At 43.5% G+C, this 18,208-nt stretch overlaps 1 long non-coding RNA gene across 2 annotated transcripts; it reads left to right on the top strand.

Moving 5' to 3' along the window:
• The first annotated feature begins 819 nt into the window (after positions 1-819).
• LOC140844409 (uncharacterized) lies at positions 820-9,322 on the top strand. 2 transcript variants are annotated; one of them, XR_012122656.1, is made up of 4 exons: positions 820-1,600; positions 2,323-2,439; positions 2,574-2,627; positions 2,971-9,322. It is a non-coding gene; the product is annotated as an uncharacterized lncRNA (long non-coding RNA). The 2 variants fall into 2 exon arrangements; XR_012122654.1 differs by having other exon boundaries at positions 2,571-2,627.
• The last annotated feature ends 8,886 nt before the right edge of the window (positions 9,323-18,208 follow it).

Raw genomic sequence — 18,208 nt, 5'->3', positions numbered from 1 at the left:
ACACCCAACCATCCATGTCCCCTCATGAACCCCTCAATGAGATGGGTCTGCCAGCCCTGCTGGAAGGTCCACATAATTTTGAAGAGAGGAGGCTCAGATGGGCCAGGCAGGCTGGGTCTCTTTAACTTGCTGCATGATCCTGCATAGAACACTTCCCAACTCTGGGCCTCTTTCTTTTCTTAAATGAAAATAATCACTTCTGCTTCACCAAGGGGCTGCAAGGTTTGGCACAGAGAGTGGATGGAGTCACTCTGTGCTCTGTACCAGATAAAGTGTCCTCACCCCCTGGAGGCCACAGTGTGAGGTGGAGAGAGAGAGCTTCACACTGCACCAGACCATGGGAAGCCCAGAGAACAGGCTGGGCCGAGCTAACCCAGGTGGGCTTTCCTGAGATCTGTCCTTAAACCTGCCTACCTGTGAGAACCCCCTCTCTGCGCCTTCCCTGCACATGGAGCCCAGCCATATCGCGGCCGCCCTCTGGAGGTTCCTGTGCCAATCAGCTGGGCTTCCTGATCCCTAGCGTCATCCGTATTCCTCACAGGTATTAGCCTCCTTCTTAAATCCCATTCAGGAGGATCGAAATTCCCACTTTCATTCCCTCTGGTGATTTCTCTTACCAAAAAAAAATGAAACAGCTCTTGTCCACACCACAGCTAGGGGCATAATTCACAGTTTCTGTTCTTTTAGCTTCTGTGTCCCTCAAAGTGATAAGTTAAGGCCAAAGTGAGATGTCTTTCAGAAACAGCATCTAATCCACCAGATCTGGTGCATCTGTTTGTTCATTCATTCACTGAGCATGAAAATGTTGCTGGCCTACTGTGCAGTTTCAGGCGTACAGCAGCACTCCGGAGCGGGAGCCTGCCCGGGGTCCGAGGACTGACGACGGGGGAGCAAAACCAAAACACATCCAGGTGCCGGCAATTTCTCAGCACTCCCAGCATGCCCACCCGCCCAGGCTGCCACCACCTATCCTCTGGGGCTTGGCAACAGCCTTTCACTTCCCTTCCTTCCCTTGCCCCTCTCACGGCTTGTCTTAACAAAGAAATCAGAGCGTTCTTTTTAAAATGCAATTTATCCTATGCCCTTGCTCTGCTCAAAATCTATAGTGACTCACCATTTCACCGGAATCCTTACTGTGACCTGTAGGCAAGTGGATTTTCCCTGCCCAGACCAGCTCTCAGCTCTCTGGCTGCCTGCCCTCATGCTCACCTCCTCCAGCCACCAGGATCCTTGCTCACCCACTGACACAGTCGGTATACTTGCGAGCAGGGGTGTGTGCTGGGCGCGCTCTCTCTCTCTTCACTCACTCCTTGTGAATCTCAGTCTAGGGCACTTGACTGTGCAGCCCATCTAAGAAGGTTGAATTCCCTGCAGCCTCTGCCCAGGAGACAACAGCACGGTCTGGAGGCTCGACATGTGAAGTAACACTAGTCTGTTCATTAAGGATTTCCTAGTCTGCTCCTACCTGAAGCCAAACATCTGGATGGAATATGCAAAAGCCAGACCACAGAGCTGGGTGTTCTTCACATGCGAGTGTTTGCCAGGGGAACACAGACCATCCGGAGACCATTGCGATTTCGCTCTTCATCCTTGGGTTAAGGTTCGGTTGCTTTAAATTCAACAAACATTTGTTTACATCAACTTTTTGCTAGACTCGGTGCTGCTGGCAGAGGATGTAGAGATGAGTGATTCCCACTATGGAGGGACTGGCAAGCTAGAGAAATGGGTGACGAGATCGCAGTTAATTTTATCCAAGGTAAAAGGTGCCACATGAAAGTTCCAGCTCCAGCTCTCGGGACTACTTGGAGTGGGGTGGGAGGAGGGGTGTCCTCAACAGCCAAATCATAGACCATCAGTAAACTGGAACTTGAGAAGTTTTACCTGTCAAGGCAATGGGACTTAGCCTGCAGCTCAGTTGTTCAATCTGTGCACTGAGGGGAACACCCCTGGGTTGTCCAAGGCTGGAGCAGAGGGTGAGGAAAGATTTTGAGGTCCATGGTAAAGGGGCCTTCCTATCTTTATCAGTAAATGGAGGTTTGTGCATGTGATTATAAAAAACTTCTCCATGTTTAAAAGTACAGTTTAACCCATGTGCTTATCAAATATAGGAGTTTTAAGTTTTTGAAAGTAGATCTTTCCACAGCTCTCTTTACTGGGTAAACATTTACTCACCACTTAAGACACAGCAAAACTGCCCCTACCCTCCTGGGGAAGTCTGGGACTGAGAACATTAGCCACTTGTATCTGTCTGCAGCTGCCTCCTGCCAGGCTAAGCCCGGCCATAGCGTCTATCCCTCCGTGTCCTCCTGGCCTATTATCCAGGATCTTACACAGACCAGATGGAAGGGGATGCGCACCCTTGTCCCTGGACTCCACGGAGCTCACCAGCCTTCACAGCCCGGTGTGGTGACCTCTCCACTGCACCTCTTCCTACCCCCTGTAAGGAGCACTTCCCGAAGGGGCCATGGGACATGGAGAAGGGCTGCAAGGCCCCTGGAGGGCGGTGATGGGGGTGGGGGAGGAGTATTGCCTGAGGGCAGAGAGTACCACACCGTTCGGCTTTCTTTCAGCAGGAGACATGGGGGACAGAGGACATGCTCTGACATGTATTATTCAGCCACAAGTAGGTATGTCATGAAGCTGGGTCTTGGGGTGCTGAGGGGGGCTCTCTCTCTTCTCTCATCTCTCCTCCCTCCACATCTATTAGTCCATATTGCTCTTTGTTTTTCCCTTCTCTTGTCTCCTGTTTACTCATTCCTCATTTACCTTTATGCTGCCTTCCTTTTCTTTTCCTTCTTATCCGCACGTTTTAATTTCTACATCTTAGGAAGGCTGGGCTCCCACAGCAGAGGAGGGACCGAGTAGGAAGAGGGGAGAGGCACTGCTGAGTTTACTGGGCCCAGCATATGTCACCTGATTGGATACTTGTCACCACTTTGTCAGACTAATTGTCTTGCTCCTACTTTTCAGATGAGAAATATGGGGCTGGAGAGGTCAAAGGATGTTTCCAGAATCACACAACCAGTGAGAGGTCATGAGGCCATTCTTTGAGTGCCAAACGCACACGAGGTCCTGTGCAAGTCCTGAGCACAAAGGTAAACACCGCACCTGCTGTCAAGGCTTCATAATCCAGGAGTGGCAGAGGCCCTGGGGTTTGGCCAAGATGCTGCTGTAGTATATTGCTTGGCAATAAATTGTGAACTGGGGAGAACCATATCAGATGCAAGTATATGAGAGTTATGGATGAAGCAGGGATGGGAAAATGGGGGTAATTGTTGAACTTGAGTGGTGGGAACACAGAGACTCATTGCCCTACTTTCTCTGCCTAGTTAATGTTTGAAAATGTCATCATGTGGCTTATGATCATGTCTTCTCAAAAATAGAGACACCTCCCCCAGTACAAAATGGAGCATCCCTTCTCAGAAATTAAGCCTCCTAGAAACAGAGACCTCCCCCGGCCCCCAGACAGGTTTGTTCCTAAAAGGCCATGTTCTTGCACAGGTTGCATGGGTGAACACTGCCCTGGAGAAGGGAGGAGACAAAGGTCATGAACACGGGCAGGAGAAACACATGGAGGGAGAGGCCTCTGTCCAGCTGGAATTTTATGGAGCACTTCATCCTCTGTTTCCCAAGCCTGCCATGATATGTGTCCTATTTAAGGTGATTGTTTAGAAGGCAGTAGAAAAAATTATTGTACGCCCAGACACGCAGGCCACTGCTCTCTGTGCTTACAGGAAACCATTCTCTTCAATATCGAATCTCCATTTCTGAGACGGCAAGAGGGAAGTCAATTTCCCACAAGGTTGCTTTGCACGGGAAAGAGCAAGATGGAAAACCAGAGCAGCTGATTCTGCCTCCCACCTGCTCTGAGCAGGCTGTTCTTCCGGGTCCTGTGGACTCTTTGGCCACAGTGGCTTGCTGGTAGCGTGGGTCCATCTCTGGATGGGGATGGCAAAAGGCAGGGTCCTGTGCTGATGTCAGATCTCCTCCCACTGCAAATGCTGCCATGAAACAGGCTCAGAGAGCTGCTTCTCTGGTTCCATCTGGGTTAGACCCTGGCTTTAGGTGCAGACATGGTGCTTGTACTGCCTGCACAACCCAGTTACTGAGTGTGGTCGAACCCAGCTCTATTGGCGGGTCAAATCTGTTCAGCCACAGGACGATTGTACTGATCTCTCAGTTCGGTGCTTTTCCCTGAGTATATCCTACCTGCTGAGGCTTGTGCTGGGAGCCTGGGAGAAACAGAAAGGAGTATGACTGAGTCCATCCATGTGGGAGCCAGGGTGACAGAAGTAACATAATTTAGGCCAAATAGGTTCAAAAGCAAGATTCACTCCTTTTGTCCCGGAAAAACTGACACCTATTCCTGTGAATGATCCCCACCACCCCTACCCTCTAGTCACTCATCCAGGATTGCTCCTCTCCTTTCCCACCACCTAACCATCCTAAATCCTCTAGATTATTCTTTGGTTCCTTTTTGCCCACCTCGTGAGCTCTGCACCCTCTGCAGCCACCTCTCATGATCTCCCTCTCGGAGTTTCCCTTGCCACCCTCTTCCAGATGATTGCTCATGACGATTAATTTTTGAAACTTGTCAATGACTGTTCATCTCCTTCCAGGTCAAGTTTGTCCAGTCACCTGAAAATCAGATGTTCTCCATGGTGCAGGCTCATGAGACATCCCCCACTCTTTTGATTCGGGAGTCATCAAACCAGATTCTTCCTTCTTTCTGGGATTCTGTTCACATTTCCCTGATGCCTCCTATTTCTTTCTGAGTATTCTGTCTGGACTGTAGCTCTCTTTGTCCAAATGCTACTTGTACTTCACACTTAGCTCAAGTACCACCTCCTACATGAAGCCTTCCCTGACCTTCCAGTCTGAAGGCATCTTGCATTTCTCCAAATGTTTTGAAGATTTCTGTATGTAGAAGCATTGTGAGTAGAGTGGAAGCTTGAGATCTTAGTAGCCACTAAATAATCGGTCATTCTTAGGGAGTAAACCTCTCTAAGCCTCAGGGGTTTTTTTTTAACCTGTGAAATGGGGAATAATCATACCTCCTACATTTGTTGTGAGGATGAGAGGTACTGGGTGCAAAGCACTTAGCACAATGCCCACAGTAGGTGTCTGACTATTGTTATTTGAGAATTATTATTATTCATGGCTATTGTTATGCACTGGCTTTAAGTTGTGTGGGTATTGGCCAAGGCTCCTGCATTCAAACATCTGAGTCCATCCCACAAGGTGGTTGTGCCAGGACCTGCCCCTGGTGGGTGATGGCTACCTTTACTACAGGGGCAGGTGGGGTGGTCTGTTCTGGGGCTGCTGAGGGCACAGGGCAGTCACAGACAACAGCAGGCCCAGGGCCTACACTCTCAAAGACCTGAGGCCCCACCAGGACCAACTCATTTCATTAAAACAGAGGGAAGGGTTTCCTTGAAAATCTCATTTTTTCCCAGATTTCCCTCTCGGCTGCTTCTGTGGCCACACATGTTTCCTATGAATCCACATTCAAATGAATTTCAGCCGACAAATAACTCGATACAGCTCTTTGGTGGGAGAGAATTCCTTCGGGATGAGGTCATGGTTTGGCTACAGTAAAATTAAAAATAGCCCAGAACCCCCTGCTGGCCAGCCTGGCATCAAACCAGGACAGTGCATTTGGGAACTATTATCGGGTTTATCGGGTAACGTATCGCAGAAAACCTGCTTCTGTTTATAGACCATTTTATTATTCCGTTTTGACATTTCCCTTTTTTCTTCAACCTTTTTTCCCCTTAAGCAAATATCTATTAGACTGAGTTGAAATGTGATCCAACCAAATACACTCTTTTTCAACTTCAGGCTAAAGCAGGTCTGACTAGAAGCAGAAATGCTTAAGTGAAAAGTTATGATTTACTTTCTTTGTAAAGGGAAACAGTGTCAGAAGGAAACTTTTATGTGACAAGGGAACTTTTGGAGCACAGAGCCGGGGCTGACCGTGGAAACAGACCTTGCCTGGGAAAACAGGGGTCTGTAGAAGGCTGGACACAACCCCATCCATGCCGCCTGCCAGGCAAACCAGGAATTTCCCTGAATGACAGCCCCCAGATTTGCTTCGAGGTTTACAGTCAGATCAGGAAGACAACCCAGAGATAATATATCCCCTCCAGCCCTTGGATAGACTGAAGCCCACGAGGCTGCAGTGACCCACCCACAGCAACTATGCCAACTTCCAGTGTTGGCAGTGGCGGGTGTTGGGCTGGAGCTCCCAAGACATGAGTTTGAGAACTGGCTTTGCCATGTGACTTTAGGCAAGAGACTTGACTTTATGTTGTCTTGAGCTCATTGTCTATAAAATGGGATAAGAATTATTTCTGCTTTATGTTAAACAGTTACTGAGAGAGCCAATGAAGGATCAGCTAATCTAGCAAAGATTTGCTGAGAGCTTTCCATGTGCTCTGTACTGTTAGCCTCACACACCCACTGCCCCCCACCAACTCGATGCTGTAATGATTCCCAACCTGAAGGCAGGGGAGCTGAATGAGGCTCCGTAACAGGATCGAAGTTGTGTACTTGGAGGAAGCTGAGGACTATGTACACCCAGAGGGTCCGAAGCCAAGCCAGTGCTCCAAAACATGACGGGACCGGGTCTCTGTGACATGTAGATCAGAATACAGATGCAAAGGTGAACGGTGAGATCCAGGCTGAGGCAGAACAGAGACCATGTCTCCTGACTCCTGTTCCCGTGTCCTTTTCCTGGGCCCTGAAATGCTCCAGCTTGTGGAAGGGGGAATGACCAGGCTGATTTCCTGCCCTCTCTGTCAGGGCCGGAGCTACAGACTAAATTATGCAATGAAAAGATGGTTTGAATTCTCTTTGAATGCATCAAAGTCCAGACCGGAAAGGAATGTGTGCTGGAGAGGGGTGGAGGCTTGAAAGTCTGGCCTTCCCTGAAGGCTGACACGCATGAAAAGCATTTCATGGGTGTGGCCGTGAGGTTGTGAGGTCCCTGTGGTCGCTGAGTTGGGCTCTCCCTGGCATCTGCTTCCCTCCCCTCTTCCTCCTTCCCCCTGACTTCTGATTGTTCCCAGGTGTGAGCACCTCCCTGCATGACTCTTCATGAACCCCTGTGTGATCTGACGACCTGGTCCCCAGCTTCCTCTTTCATCTGCACATTTCTCTGCTCTTTGCCCTCTGTGTTTCAGCAACACTGGTGTGTGTGCGCAGGACCCTACGTAATATCCTTTTTTTTTGCTTCTTTACCCAGCAAACCCTAAATATTATTATTTATATTTCTCTTTAGAGATAATGCTTGCTAACCCTGCTCTAGATGGTAAGCTCTGTGAGAGCAGAGACGGTGTCTCTTTTATCTACTCTGCATACCCAGTACTTGATTCAGAGCATGACACATTGTGGATGTTCAATCAATACTGGTCTGCTGAAATGATCAATGAATTCTTCCTTCTTTGAATTCCCCCAGGGGAAGGCAGTAGGTTTGGTAAGAAGAATTCTGTTGCATCCAAAAATCTCATTTAGATCCCAACTCTCCTGTCAGCTAGCTGTGGGACTCGGGATAAGCCAGCATTTTTGAACTTCAATTTCCTCAGCCTTTGAATGAAGTTAATCATTGAAAGGGTGAAACAAGGTAATAACGATAAAGGTGATTCGCTAAAATGTAAAGGCTATATAAAAATGTTAATTATTATCATAATAGGTGCTATGATTGTGCCAACATGTAATCAACATGATCTCTGCTGTCTGCTCCCTGGTGCCCACTCATCCGGGCATTTACCCACATCAGTGTCTGGATCCAAGAAAATTCAGCCTCCAAAGAGTAGGAATCACCACAACTGCAAGTTAACCTGCACGTTGATTCTAGTTTTTTGTCTGAAGAATAGACCTCTTTCCTGAGGTGACTGTCAAATGGGAGTGTCTGCCCTTCTCAGGAAAGATGCTGCTCCTACCGTAGGAGCGTGACCAGCACTCACTCCAATGGCTTATGATCACAGTGACAGCATTTTGACAAGATGCAAAACAGGGGCTCTGGTCAAGATACATGGCTCAGCTCTTGGACAAATCCCTTGCCCTTGGTGAGCCTGCCTTCCTGCCTAGGTGATGGGGCACTTAACCTGCGTGACCCGTGAAGAGCTGGGTACTTACAGCTCTGAGAACTTACTATTCTAGGTCTTAAGTCCTTCAAAGCTCAGTCCATTCCAAGTGCCCCATTTGAAGTTCTGGGAAACACAGCTAGGAAAAGAGGTGCAAGTTCTCTCATAAGAGACCACCTGTGCATAAGTTACTGTGGAAAGAAACATCAGTGGGCTCTGCTTGTTCTGCCTGTCGGACTCTGATGTTCATAACATTCCCTCACTTTAAGTTTCTGAGTCTTTGTAGTAGCTCATGAGTCAAAAATGCCATTCAAAGAACTTCCACCCTCCTAAGGCAATGTGCTTGGAAAGATGAAGGCATGTGTTGTGTCTGTATCCAGAGAAGCATAATAATCAGACGCTGTTGTTTCTGGGTCCTGATATAGAAGCTAAGCAGCTGCCCTGCTGGAGACAGTCAAGTAAGTATCGCTGGAAAGTGACTGCCTGGAAAGTGCAAGTCTCACTGACTTTCCCCACAAGGAGATCCTCCTTACCTTCTTGCCTTAGATAGTCTGAATTTTATTAATAAAGGAAATTCATTATGGTGGCATATAGTTTTGGAGTCAGCAGAAAACAGGCAGGGAACTGGCCTTCAACAGTGGATCTCCAGAGCGTGGAATGTAACGAAGAGTAAATAAATGTTTGAATACATGAATGAAGAGTGGATCCTATGATCTAGATCAGTGATCTAGAATCCAAAGAATGTAAGGAAAAAATAAGGCATCCTTTAGCTCAATAATAAAGAACATACTGAAAATCAATGTCAAATAGTTAACTGATCAGTGTCCCTTTACAGGTATTAGCCACCCGCCCCCCGATTGTGTAGCCATCAGCAGAATGATGCTCTTCTAGGAATGTCATGGAAGGGCATTTCTGAGTGGCAAAAACCCAGGGAACACACACCAAGCTGTCACTATCTGGACTTCTGCTGATTCAGCTGTGAGATACGTATGTGTGCTGGTCACGTGGGGCTGCCTTACTCCACATACTACAGCAGAGAAAGGAGTACATCCTTAGTTCACGCCTCCATCTCTGAATCTCATGGATATTACAATCCTGATACATCAGTACCTCAAGCTTTTTCCTTAAGTAAAGCAAGACTTGAGAAAAAAAATAAGACACAGAAATCTGGGTGACTGCCACAAAGTCCTATTGGATATGTCATGAATAATAAAATAAAGATGAAATATGCCTTATTATTTGCGAACTTTAACTAAGTCTATTAGAAATATTTAATCATAGCTATAAAAGTTGTCATCAAAATGGCTTACCCTAATATGAGCATAAAAAGGGTAGACAGTGAGATCTTCATTAGTTAATTAAAATTTCTTAATTTAATGAAGTGTCATCCTGATAAATTAAGTTAAATAAATATGGTACACCCTGTAGTTTACAAATGAAATCCTGAAAATAAAAGTGGTTCAAAAGAATAACATTGTTCTGTTCATGTGTTTATTCAGTGCCCTCACTGTAGTTTAATACAACATGCATGCTATCAAATGTCAGACCTGGAAGGATCTGGGGCAATGGATGGAACCCAGTAAACATTTCTGCATGCATAGATGATCATCTACTCCAGCGCTCAACCATGGCATACTCAGAGGAAGAAACACTGCATGCCAGAAGCACTTGCATTTTGCTAAGGAGAAAATATATCATTTATGAGGATATTACCGTAATGGTAGCTTTATAGACATTATCTGACATCTTTGGATGAATTGCTCAGTCTAAATGCCAATGACAGTGTCAGGTTGAGCCACGGTGTAAGAATGAGAATGATTGTATACCTGTCCCTCCTACCACCACATGGCGATCATCCCCCATACATGGCAAAGTGAGTTTAGAAACTTTATTAACCAATGAAAGTCCCAGCCCAGAGCTGGATGGTGTAATACCTGTGTTTTCTCTGTGAAAGAGTCTGTCCTGAACCATCCTTAATAGGCAGAGACACTTCCTTTTTAGTTCAAAGACCTCTTTGCCTACTCTGGAACATTCCAGGTTGGGTAGCATTAATTAATTTTATCTCATATTTGTCAGTATCTGGGCATATTCAGATCAACCAGTTAGGGTCCCTTTCTTCAAAAAGTTCAGTATCTACTGAGGAAGATAATAGTCAAGGAATTGGGTGCGTTCAGTCACATCAATGGAAGTAAAGAGATGCTGATCTTGGTCCACTTCTACAGTTAGAGCCATGGTAGAATCACAGCAACTGCTTCCTAATGGAAAGCATCACAATGATTAAAAACACAGACTCCGGAATGACACAGTGGGGGTCCCAACCCTCCTGTAGCATCTATTACCTGTGAGTTCCTGGGAAACTCATCCAACCTTTTAGTGCCCCGGTTTCTTCATCTTCAAAATGGGGAGAAAACTATTATCTACCTACAGCCATTGTGAAAGTAGCCAGGATCAAGTACACAGTGTTTACACACTATCTACACGTCATGAGTGCCCATAAAAATTCAAGTTTCTATGGTGTAGTGATTGAGAGCATGAGATCTGGTTTAGGATCACAGACCTGCCACAGACAGACAGCTCTGAGGACTGGAACCTCTTTGTGCCGCAGTTTTCTCCTCTGTCAAAATGGGATTTTTTTTTACTTAGTAGGATCACATAAAACAGTTAATGGGCATAATTCACTTACTGGGCCTAGCCCCTGGGTAAGTGCTATATAAATATTTATACTTATTTACACCCTTACTGCTGATTGCTGCTTGCCTCTCTTCAGTCTATATTTTCCAAAACATCCTCCCGCCCAGTAGCCAGGCTAATCTCTGGAAGGCATACCTTGTGCCACATCACTTCTCAGTTTAAAACCTTCCTGTCACCCTCAGTACTTTCTTGTGCAGCCTCACCTCTCATGGGGCTCTCATCTTTTACGCCCCCTGCCCCCACCAACCCCATGTGCTTCAGCCCCATGGAGTCACTGACGGTGTCCTGCCCGTTGCCTTTGCAGACGTTGCTACTGCTCTCTGACATCGTCAGTCTCTATCCTTGCCCTTCCGGGTGCTCCCTCCAGTCTTCAAAGCTCAGCTCAGATGCCATCACCAGGACGGCCTCTTTGACCTTCCCCCAACCTGCCCAGGCTGGGTTGGGTTTCCACCTCCTTGCTGTCACATGACTTTGTGTTTATCTCTATTAGAATAACTATCACATGGAATCATATTTTTCTGCTGCGCCCACTGGAATGTGAATTTTCTGACTTTGATAATTATACTCTGGTCAGTCAGCATATCGTATTATATTCAGTATAAGTAACTCAGTAGAGCTAAAAAATGGAAAATGGAAAAGTGACTGATTCTGAGAAGAAATGAAGGATTTTTCACTGAGAACCTCTTCTTTTTTATTCCTGGGTCACTGATCTTCACTTATCACTATGGGAATTCAGAGATGCTAATTTGACAACCCTCTGAAAAAATTGTGCATGGGAAACTATAATTTCATAGGTTCAGTCTAGCTACCTTGAGGCTACAAAATGAGTTAATAACAGGTAGTTTAAGTCAACATGCCACGCATGGCTGCTTTTCAAACAACCCAACTCAGTCTAAGGCTAGAATGGGACATTTATTAAAAACACTGGCAAAGTCTGTCAAAGTGAGACCTTTCATATCCATAATTCTTACCATCTGTAACATCTTATGTTACATAAGATCCTCAATTACCAGTAGCAGTGTTAATCCATCATCTGTCCTAAATATTTTTAGCTGTTCTTTCTACACCCTGCTTAGCTCCTCTTGTTGTTTTTATAAATGTATGTTCTTAACTTGCCACAATTAATGTTATGCTAACTTTATCATATCATGGGACTATGCAAAATCCTTTAGTAATGATTTTTCACAAATAGTATAATAACAATTTATATTGAAACCAAAGAAAAAATTACAAGCTTCTTAATTAAGGAGAGGCAATCGAGTTTCCCTCTTCTGTCATATAATATTACAAATATAATTTATTTCAGGATTATTATTTCTACCTAAATAAGAAATCACTTTATAGGATCAGTGTTATTTTTTGTAGTAATAGGTAAGAAAATGATGCATTTTCAGAAAATTATTAATGCCAATTCAGAAGACATCTGTTCTATGATTAATCCATACGAGAGAGTTCCTCTTCAAGTTCCAGTTTGACATAAAGGAACTCTTAGTCAATTAAATATGAGCAATTATTTACCATTTGTGAAAAAAGAAGAAGGTATAGAATGGTACCTCTGTTTCTTTTGAAATGGTAAGACTCCCAGATATCCCTAAATAGAATTGTTTGCCTTGTGACATATGCAGCTTCTCCTTCACACAAGTTTAGAGGGAAAGACTGGACATCATGCTGCAAAGAGCCTTAAAAAAACACGACCTTACTGTTGGTACACTTTACAAATGGGAAATACTTTATGCAAAAGATACCATGCAAGTCCCACACCAGACGCCCAGGCCTACGCGTGATGTCAGAGGAGACTGAGGTGGGCGGTCCCCACGGTCAGCAGCCTCTTAGGGGCCCAGACTCTCCTTCTCTTCACTTTTCTGTGTCCTGCTTCCTCTGAAGTCAAGGGAACTTGCTCGAATACATGTTGTATGATACTATTTAAGAAATTCTAGGAATCAAAACTAATCTAGAGGGACAGCAAAATCAGTGGTTGCTGGAGGACAGTGGTGGCAGGGGTGGAAAGAAAGGCTTACAAAGAGATAGGAAGACATTTAGGGGTAACGGACACATGTGTTATATTGGTTGTGGTGGGGATTTCACAGATACATATATATATACACACACACATCTCTATGTATGTATATTTATATAATTGCACCCTTTAAATAAGTTCAGTCTATTACATATAATTCAACCTCAGTGAAGCTATTAAGAAAGTAAACTAGAATAAATTGAATTAACAAATGAAAAAAACAAATTTTAAATATTGTGTATGTGTGTGTGTGTGTGTGTGTGTGTGTGTGTGTGTTGTGTGTGTGTGTCTGTGTGTGTGTGTGTGTGTGTGTGTGTGTGTACACACCCATCCCTCATCCTCCCACGCACTGTCCTTCCTGGAAAGATGTTCATTATATATAGTTTAAATGAAGGTTAAGTTTACAAAATTATATGTAATATGACTCCATGTACATAAGAATAAAATCCTCCTATGTAGACAATAAAAACAGCGAATGAAAAGATAAGAAACATTAAAAGAAGTGTTGTTTTCAATGGTGTGTTACGGGAAACTGCTATTTTAAAAAAAGATCTTACATACTTTCATCAAATCCGAAGCTGCCGTGTATCCCAGGCCAGTGGAACAGGATCAGTCATCAGAAGTGCCTTAGGTGTAGCTCCCTGGGTCAGGGACTGACCCGCCTCTACCTTGTTTGGCTCATTCACTGTGGTTGGCAGGAACTTGGCAGCGGGTTGTGTTTCAGGTGCCAGCAAAGAGAACTCTCCCCAGATAAGTGCACTTTCCATAGTGAGAGTGTATCTTCTTCTGTATCCGCATGTCTGTATTTCCCCACCTTGCTAAGGACAATTTCTACTTTCTTAGACCAAATATATTAAACACTATGCCACCTGTTCCATACATCTCTGTTTCCCTACAATCATGACTGCCTGGGACGAGGACACTATGATACATCAGTCCATGGGGATGGGTCAGTTCTGGCTCTGTGAGAGCCTTGCTGTGCCGTTTTCAGCAGTTCAGGCTGCTCACTTTTGTCTCCACCATCCTGTCCTCAGATTTGGGAAGTTTCAAGGAGATTAGTAAGAAACAGCTGTGTCTCGGTCTCATTTTTCTCTTGTTCCAAGGGGCCATTGAATAGTAACCTGTATCTGAGAATTGCTTTAAGTTTAAAGTCTCAGAAAAATGTTCCTGTTGGAACTTCCTAGCATATATCCTGGGGAGATTTATATAGCTGAGAGCTACAAAGCTAAGGAGAACATAATTCAGTTGTGGGAGTGACAGTGATACAATGGCTTCTGGCCTAGGAGTAGAGCAAGAACCTATTGCCATGGTACCTATTTCAAACCATACATAGTGGTCCTGGCCCAGAGTTTACAGCAGAGTGAAATCCCACCCAGAGGGAGACCATCAGGCAGAGCTGCATTTATGCAAGGTGCACAAGGCCACCCTGTTTTGATTGGTGGCATGGCTGGGCTTCACACTTAGGTGAGATGAGGGAATTCATTTAAACATGCACTGAGTACACACTCAGTGCCAGGCATTCAACTAGAAGAGAGAGAGAAATTAATACAGGCATTGCCTGCAAGACTGTTACAAAGCAGAAAAATGAGATGTATGTTCGATAGAAGATGAGTGAGATGGAAATATTAAGCCCAGTTTATCTCAGGAAGACATGGCATCTCAAGACACTGGGTTTGACTTAGCAATGTTTCTTCAGAATGCTAATGTCCATGAGAAATTACAGATGTTCTGTGAAATATGAGTTCTGTAGACAAACACATGTGAGAATTGCTACATATCCTAACCCTCCTGTGGAGAGTTACAATGAATAAGAATTCTGGAACTAAAAAGAATGATTAAAAAATTCTGTTTAACTTTGTCTCATAAGTACCTGAATATTGAAAAATCGTATCTCTAAAAATTCTGTTTAACTTTGTCTCATAAGTTCCTGAATATTGAAAAATCGTATTAAAAAATTAACTTCTCCAAAAACATATTTCAGGAAACTTGCTAATGGCAATAGTATGGTACAGACATGGTCAGACATATGTCACAGAAAAATGAGTGTTGATTATGTCAGGAATAGATTACAGGAGGGAGGTAAAGGTTTGGTGATTTACTAAGGAAGAGATGATGTAGCTTGGAGGAAATAAGGCAAAAATGGCCTGGGGAGAAGTTGTGAGCTCTTTAGAAAGGATATTTGTTAGAACTTAATGACCAACTGGAGAAGTGGGGCTAAAGAAGAAGGATAAGTCATTCCTATGAGTTTGGTTTGAATTTAAAAATATTTTGAATATGAAAACCCAAGATGATATGTGGGTTTTTCCATAAATACTCTCTGCCCATCTTATGTGATACTCAGAAGGCAGGACAAAGAAAAATGATTTTCTATCTACCTAGCAACTTTATTTTTAGAATTAATATATTATATTTGATAACCAAAGTTCTAGTGACAAAGTCGAACCAAATAATAGGATTTATAGATTACAGGATAAATGGCTGTGCACTCTAAGGGTAATGCTTCCAGATTGCTATCCAAGGTGCTGAATCTATTCGTCTAGTTACTGGAAACGGTTTCTGTTGCCCCTCAGCTTCTGCCTGAAGATCAGCTCTCTGGAGAAGTAGCACCCTTGTCTTGGACCAAGCAAGATGTCATCTGATTGGCAATCCTTGCCAGTACTAGTTGACTCTGACTTTTGATCAAGACAACAGCCTGACTGCCTGATTTCTCAGCTGGACTCCTGGCCGATCAACAGCTAGCGTCAAGCTGTGTCCACAGAGGTTAAAAGGATCCTGACAGGTAGGTAAATATTTCCTCCAGGAACAAAATTAACCAGCCAAGGGAGCAGATAATTTGTTAGTGTGGAGGGTCATGAGCTGTGGAAATTAATTCTCAGGGCTTTATTTCAGTGCATTCAGGTTTCAGGACGCTGATGTTTCCTCTTTGCAAGCAGCTATCATTGGCCACCAGCCTATATGTTATGCTTGGCCCTCTAAAGGACACATTCTCTTCCCCCAGGAACTTAAAGCTTCATGGAAAAACAAGCACAGAATTTAAAGTACTGTGCAATGGCCTATATTTAGTATCAAATAAATTAAATACATTAGGGACCAAGAAGATAGAGGATTAGCATGGACTGGGAGAATTAGGGAAAGCTTCATGGAGGAGGTGGAGTAGAATCTGGGCCTTGATGCTAGTGAGGAACAGGGTATGTATTGATGATAATATCATGGGAGTGGAAATGCCCAAGGCACATTTTGGAGGTAGTACATACTCACGTGTTTTAGCCTAGAGTTCCCTATCCTTGTATTCTCCCTACCTATGTTCATAAATAACACTACCACCTTTACACTTCTGCCCACAATGATTGCATCATTTCTGTCATACAGAAGGAAGAAAAATACTTTCAAATATATTTACATTTGGAAGAAAATAATGTCATAGCCTCATACTTTTGATATTTTCTAGTGACGTGCTTCTTCAAGGTGTAAGGAAGCTTTTAAATTACTGGTCCTTAACTCACAACTTTGAAGACTTTAGCTCTTGGGGGGCATAGAAATGACTAATGAAATATAGCTCCTAACTTGAATCAAAGCTTGTAGGAATGCAAACAAGGACAATTTCAAAATGAACAGTTAAGTGCAAGCAGAAAGAAGGAGTAATCTAGAAATGTGCGCTTTGATAAGGAAAACTGTAAGATTTCATAAAGGACTTTGTTAAGTGAGCTTATAAGAATTTTCCATCTAAAAGACTCTAAACTTAATTCTTAGACTTACCTCAAATTCTACTTATCACAATTTCCAGGGGGTATTTTGGTAGAGGTATTTTGTAGAAGGTACTTTCAGATTATCCATATCTGACACTTAGAGGATTTTGAGACTTTTGTGTAAGAAAACAGGCAAGGGAAGAGTTATAGTAGTAAAAATAATACCAGGAACTTGATGTGACCAGGATGGAAAAGCTTCCTTCTTTGGGGTTTGACTTTTGAGCTGAAGCAGATAAAATGGTCAAGATCTCTCTTGACTCATGCATGAGAGGAACCATGTATGATCTGCAGTTTTCGATTTTTTTTTTTTTACTAGTAGACACAAGGATTTCATCACTGGATAGATTATGGTACATTATGATATGAATTGCTTAAACCAATCAATATTATTTAGTATAATTTAATCATTCACTTAAGTTGTGATGACCAAATGTAGTATAGAGCTTGCAAACACATAGAAATTCTATCTACTCATTGACAGCCCCAAGCATGAAGTGTGAGTACAGATTGAAATTATTCATGTTTCATGAATGTGACCAGTGAACTCTTCTCCATTAGTCCAAGAGAACCCTGACTGACAGCCAACTTTCTGGCTGGTCTGGAGTGTATTCCTCACTAACTGCATTCCCTCAAGAACCACACATATATTCTACTCATCATTTTTTCGTGTCTTTAGACTCTCAACTCTCATTTAATTGGGGGTACACACTTCATCTCTCTGTTTCTCTTTAATGCCCCTTCCTTCACTTTCCTCCCAGCTTTTATCCTCTTACAATTCATCTATGTATCCACTACAGAAAATTTCCCATTCCTGTCCCCTCGAATCCCAAATAGTTCAAATTATTGTGCCTTGTCTTCTGTACAGGGCATCATGGAAGGTCTCTCGTGGGGACTCTGTCCCATTGATAGCATGCAATTATATGGTGATCAGCCTAAAGGTGCAGGGATTAAAAGTGATACTCTAGAACAATTTCAATGTTCAATTGTTTAAGAATTGCTTTGAAGCTTAAGTTGCCTGAAAAATGTACTTATAAGGAATAGGTTATTTGCTAGTTTGACTGAATCCATAAAGTGCTACTGAACTCAAAAGACAGATTGCAAGAGCTTTTATTAGGGTTCCTTAGCATCCTTAGACACCGAGGTTCCATGCATCTCTAGGTATCAGTCATGTCTCTATTTTGTGCCTTTTTAAAAAAAATAATGAAGGGTTTTGCTGAAATGAATAAGATAAAGCTGATTCCAAGAACAGTAAATTTTGGGTATTTCATGTTATACATGAAGAAACTGAGGCTCAGAGAGGTGAAAGACAGATGGAGTGATTCCTGGTCCCCAGAACAGGTGTTGAGCAATGTCTGTGATCATGTGCTTAGCACCCACTCAACCTTGAACAGCATATAAAATAGAGGAGTATTTTTTAAATATATGTACCAAACTTTAATTTTCATTTCACACTCAAAACTTCTGTACAAAAAGAGGCAAAGCAGGCAGAAAAAATTACGATGACTTCAGTATACAACATATGACAACTTTAAAACCGCTTTGGGTGTGCAACAGCCTTTATAGATGAAGTGGGGAAATGGGTTCCAAGGTGTTTGTCTCTTTAAGAGGAAACTCCAGTGTTTCCTATTAACATCTAGAAGGAAAGTGCAGCATTTTGGATATAAGGT

The sequence above is a fragment of the Manis javanica genome, chromosome 1 (assembly GCF_040802235.1).
Source record: "Manis javanica isolate MJ-LG chromosome 1, MJ_LKY, whole genome shotgun sequence".
NCBI lineage: Eukaryota > Metazoa > Chordata > Mammalia > Pholidota > Manidae > Manis > Manis javanica.
Note: the sequence above shows the minus strand (reverse complement) of the source record. Positions and strands in the feature narration are given on the sequence as shown.